The sequence below is a fragment of the Ochotona curzoniae genome, unplaced genomic scaffold (assembly GCF_017591425.1).
Source record: "Ochotona curzoniae isolate NIBS_2020 unplaced genomic scaffold, NIBS_Ocur_1.0 contig_66, whole genome shotgun sequence".
In the NCBI taxonomy this organism is placed as follows: domain Eukaryota; kingdom Metazoa; phylum Chordata; class Mammalia; order Lagomorpha; family Ochotonidae; genus Ochotona; species Ochotona curzoniae.
This window is the reverse complement of record NW_024466512.1, coordinates 22984706-22990705: the sequence shown is the minus strand read 5'-3', so window position 1 is coordinate 22990705 and position 6000 is coordinate 22984706.

The following is a 6000-nucleotide window of genomic DNA, read 5'->3' as shown; positions in this document are numbered from 1 at the left end:
ACTGAGAGCTGGCCTAAGAATCAACAATTTGTTGTTCAGCTGGTAGGATATGAGTTTGAAGGACCTGTTGGTCATTTCCTATTCTCTTGGGGAGAGATTACGTGAAGTTGAGTTCATCACAAAGACAGTGAAATCAAGAAATGGAGATTCTAGACCACATAGTCTGACATCTGGACCCACTGTTTCTGAAATCTTCCCATGGACGTTTTTAATTATGTAAGCCACTAAAAGGCCCCGCTTCAAACACTGGCTCACAAATGCCAATCTGAAATGAAACAGTCACTGTTCCCTAGCAAAATGGGAAAAAATATTTGATTCAGAAGATTATTTCTAGCCCAAGAGTATAGCTTTCATAAACTTGGACATGGAAATATGTATGAATTGATAATGATGCCAGTTAGCACTTATAATTTTCTAACTATTGTCAGTAAGAAGTTAAAAAGTTAATCCAAAATAAAACACTGGAAGATCTTTTATTATTTATTTATTTTTATTATTGCAAAGTCAGATCTACAGAGAAGAGGAGAAGAGGAGACACAGAGAGGAAGATCTTCCACCTGCTGATTTACTCCCCAAGTGGCACAACAGCCAGAGCTGAGCCAATCTGAAGCCAGGAGCTTCTTCCAGGTCTCCCACATGGGTGCAGGGTCCCAAGACCTTGAGCCGTCCTCCACTGTTTTCCCAGGCCACAGGCAGGAAGCTGGATGGGAAGCAGTGATGCCAGGATTAGAACTGGTGCCCATGTGGGATCCCAGCACATTCAAGACAAGGACTTTAGTTGCTAGGCCACTGTGCCGGGCCTGGAAGACCCTTTGACTTATTATTTAAAAACACTTTTTAAAGGTTTGGTTATTTATTTGAAAGTTAGAGTTACAGAGAGAGAGGCAGAGACAGAGAGATCCTCTACCCATTAGTGCACTCCTCCCAAAAAATCATAACAACCATGTCTGGGCCAAGTGGAAGCCAGGAGCAAGCCAGGAGCTTAGAAATGCACTGGAGTCTCCCATGTGGATGGCAGCACCCAAGTATCCGCCCCTGCCTCCCAACCACATTAAAAAGAAGCTGGATTGCAAGTGGAATAGCTGGTACTCAAACCAGTGCTCATAAGAGATGCTGGTATGTCAAGTGATGGCTTGACCCACTGTACCACAAGTCAGCCCATCTCCCCCTCTAAAAAAATTATTTGAAAGGCAAAGTTACAAAGTGAGACAAAGAGAAAGATAGTATTAAAAAATGTTTAGTGGTTCACAAAAGTCTGCTATAAACTGCAGTGTATGTAAACAGTGTATTTGGGTATTAGAAGAAAAAGAATAAATTATTATCACTTTATTTGTTGGTTTACTTGTACTTTATCTGATTTCCTAAAGGATTACAGGAAACTCATTTGATGCCTTTGATCTCATGCCCAGCATGAAGTTCTCTTTCCAAAGGACTCACATGGAACAAACTAAAAGGAAGTCAGAGAGGCCTTTCCCCTCCTCCTGTGGGGTACACACCCGGCCAAGGGCTGGTTTGAGTTGCTGCTCCCAGCAACTGTGTAAGTTGGCGGTAGGAGGCAGTGTGTTAGCAGCAACAAAGGATACAGGGAGAAATCTGTCGGGGGATGGGGGAGTGCGGGTTGGCAGTTCGGGAGGGGGAATCCCAGTCTCTATGAGATTGGATCATAAAATTCAAAAATTCAAAATAAAAATTAAAAAAAAAAAGGATACAGGGAGGCTTCTCCGCCACCGGCTGTCTACTCCACAGCAATTCGCTTCTGGGTTTCTGGCACTGTGACTTTCACCTGCAGCGTGGCCTGATGGGGTGGGGGAACAGGGGTTCAGGGGTCTGTGAGCAGCAGAGGGAAAGAAGGTAGGAGAAACACAGACCCAGGAGAGGAAAGGCCTGCCGGGGAGGGTGCCGGGGAGAGTGCCTCTCTGAGCAGTGGTGTGTAACTGCCTGGAGGAGGGGGCAGGTAATTGCTTTGGCTCTAGCCCAGGGGGAGCACTGGCTCAGAGATGGCTGGCCAGCAGGTAGGAAGCGTGTTCCAGGAAGGAGGCGGGCGTGGGGAGCACGCGTCAGAGCCATAGCACGTCCCACACGTGTGGAGATGGCACTCCAGACACACACACTTGACCTTCTCGGGTCCCAGCCATGCTGTCCTACTTTTTAAATCCTTGTTTTGGGGATGGTTGGTAGGATTTAGTGGTGTTTTCTGAAGCCACAGAAAAAATGAATCTTACTGGCTCCCTCATGAATAGACTCAGTGTGGCTTGGATACTGGGCTGACTTGGATCTGCTTTGACTTAGACATCCAGCATGCTGAGAATGTAAATAGGGAAACAAAATACACACACATACACCCTTGTACCAAAGAGATGCAGCTACTGTAGTCAGCCAGGCTGTGCTGCCACAGGTGATGCGGATGCCTCACGCATATTCTAAGAGAGACGTAAAGCAGAGAACACTCCGTGTGCACGCTATGCTGTACGTAGGCCTGAAGTCGTGCAAAGCCCTGACCCTAGAGTCTGAAGTTTTGTTGTCCCTTGGAATGTTGCCTGATTCCTTCTTCCCACAGGAGAGCTACTTATTTATCCTTTGCTTGGACCTGTTGTGGGCTACTCTGACCTTGTGAAAACTCAGCTCATCTGTGCTCCACACACTTGCTTTCCCACCACTTGCACTGGTTTTTTGTAAAAGTATAAAAACTCTCACTTCCTTTGTTTCGATGCATCATCCTGAGAGATGATGGCCGCCCTGCTACGATAATAAAAATTCAGTTTTGCCTGGCCTCTCATGTCCTCCGTTAATTCATCTCTGATACAGCAGGGTGCCAAGGCTGGCTGGTTCCTGTGCCTGAGCTTGTATTCCTCTTCCTGCTAGGCCTGCCCTCTTCTTAGCCCTTACAAGCCAGCCCAAATACTTTGTCTTTGCAGAATTCTTCTCTATCTTAGAATGCTCCTGGTGTTTCCTCTTCTTGAATAATAATTATTTCTATGTATGAGAGTTTTCAAAAGTACATGAAGCATGCACATTATTTTAAAAAATGTATAGTTTTCACACTGTTTTAGCGCCAAAATAACATTATGCCTCAACCCCATTTTCATGTGCCTTTCTAAGTCCCTTTGCACGGGTGTATGAACTTTGCTTTTTTAAAGGTTTATTTATTCACTTGAAAGAATTACAGAGACCCCCCAACCCGCCCCAGCGGACACAAGAGAAAAAAAAAAGAACTGAAACATGTGTCCTACCTACTTCCTCCATACCTTGACCTTCCCCACCCTAACTGGACCACAGGGGTGTACATCCTTTTCAACCACGTAAACAACATTAACAATAAGATTTAAAGATTTTTTTTTAAAAGAATTACAGACATACACACAGAAAGATCTTGCTTCCACTGGTTCACTCCCCAAATGGGCACTAGGATCAGCCAGGCTGATCCAAGGCTGAGAGCCAGGAGCTTCTTTTGTGTCTCCCACATGGGTGCAGAGACCCAAGGCCTTCACTGCTTTCCCAGGCCATTAGCAGGGAGCTGGATCAGAAGTGCAGCTGCTAGGACTCAGACAGACACCCTTATGGGTTGCCAGTGCCACAGGTGGAATATTAGGCTAACAATCACCATGCTGGCCCCAGTGAACTTGTTTAATTCTTTGTATTTCCCTCTAACTCCACAGAGGTAGGAACTACATTTCTCCAGTTCCCCTTCCAGCTCCACCACTCACAACAGGGTCTGAAGCCTGAGGGGGACCTCATGGTCCAGCGGCAGGAAGCACTTCTGATACCAAACACATTTCTTCTGCACTTGTGACCAGTTCGCCCGCTCCCCAGCCCTCGCCCAAATGTCACTATTTCTGATGCTGACAGCCAGAGCCATCATCAGATGCTGCAGGTCAAAGGGCTCAGTCTCACAAAACTGTGCTCGTTTGGATAGCAGGCATGAGTCCAGGCCTCCCGGCAGCTGGAGGTCAGGGTTGGTGGTCCTCTTTGGGGTTGGCCCTTTATACAACTCGGGGAAGTGCTCTGTGGATTACTGCCAATCTATTGGAAAGGAGATGAACGAATAGTCACCTGAAGAGGAGGTCTAAAGGGGTTTGGAGCATAGTTTGAGCAACTAGGTTGTTCCTCCAGGGGCAACAGGCCTGGTCGGCAGCCCAGAAGCTCCCCTAAGCTCTTCCTTTAGGGAGGTTCTATTATGTGGGCCTGGTCCTTCAGACCCATTGATGATAAATTCAGTCCCCGTGAAAGTGTGAAGAGGTTGCTGCTTGGCTTGCACAGCTGGTTCCTCAGGCTGACAGCCCCATCCTGCAGCTGTCCAGTCACCTCCTCAGCATGAACTCAGGAGCTGTGCCACATTACAAAAGGTGTTCCTGTGTGCTTCACTCTGAAAGTTACCAGGATTTCCGAAGTGCTGGGCCAGGAGACACAGAGTAGACATCTCTCTTCGGAGGTCCCAGTACCACTCTCTGAATTTCTACTCTGCATCTTGAACAGAAATAAATCTTACATCATTGTATTGGGACTTTACTGATGAAGAAAACATTCCCAGGTTTTGGCAAGCTGGGTGTGGCTATTCAGAAGGGCTCCTGTGCCACTGTTTCTCCAAAGTGTCTTGGAGCAGGGTGGAAGGAATTGAGGTGTGACACGCTGTTGGGGGAAGTGGGAAGAGTCCCCATTTGCCTCCACACAAACTTGCATCCTCTTTATGTTTTCTCTTGCTTCTTCATTTGTGTCAGTGCTGTATGTCTACCAGACTATAACAAGCAATCTGGCACAAGTAATCAGGACCCTTTGAGGCAGAGAACAAGTCATTCAAAGCCTGAAGTCCCTGCTGCCAGACACCTGCTGTTTAGAGAGGATGTCACAGTCCCCGGCTCGGTTAAGTTGACTACACCTGCCTTCTTTCCTAAAGCGTGATGTAAACTTTACTTTTTTTCTCTGTGTTCTGTTTTACATATGTTCACTCAAGATAGGAATATGGCAGCTGTACTACTCCATGTGCTGATAGCAACGGATTATTTCTGCTTTATTTATATTCTATCTAATTTACTAACAACTTGAGGTAGTCTATAGTATTTCATCACCATGTAACAAATTAGCATATCCATTCAGAGGTTTGAAAATGCACAAAGAGCTGGAATATGATTTCTGTCCTTTGGGAGTCTGGGTCTGTTTTGGCTGGAGCCTCTGCTCAGATCGCAAGGCCACATTCAGTGCCTTGGCCCAGGCTCACTCAGGTTACTGGCACAATCCTTTGCCTTCCAGCTGTATGCCGACTGCCGCTTTCTCACTGGCTGTTGGCTGGGGACCTTCCTCAGTTCCTAGTGGCCACTGTTCTGCACAGGCAGCTCTCTTTCTCAGAAGCCAGCCAGAGAAAATGCCCCTTGCTTTATAAAGGGCTCACTTGATCAGGTCAGGCCTAATTAAAACAACTGTTCAGAATTTCAACCAAAACAAATCAGAATGGACTGATTTGCAACCTTGGTAATATCTGCAAAATCCTTTGGCCACACAATGTAACAGTCACAGAAACGGTGTCTCTTCATATCTACAAAACCCTACCCACATGCAAGGGAAGGTTTTACTTAAGGGGAATAGTTATTGGGATTCACCTAAAAATGCTACCATGGTTTCTAGTTTACAAAAATGCTCAAGCCCACTAATACTATATTAAAGAAGAAAGTCATGAAAGAGGAAGAGAAAGAAATAACACAGTTTTGAATTTCATTCACTCGGCAAACACATGGAGAGAGAGAGAGAGAGAGAGAGAGAGAGAGAGTGTGTGTGTGTGTGTGCGTGTGTGTGTACTAGGCATGGTTATAAGGGCTGAGCATATAAAGTCAGGCTGGTCTCACTTACAGCAGCTGAAAGTCACTTGCAGGAACCAGGAGCAGGTGCCAAGGTCATTTGGTAACACGTTGTCTGGTAGCTGCACATTCTCTGGAATTGAGGTGAGAGTCACAGCAGTGTGAAGTCTTCCAGTTGGAAGGACATGCACTGGAAGAGGAAGGAGCTAATGAA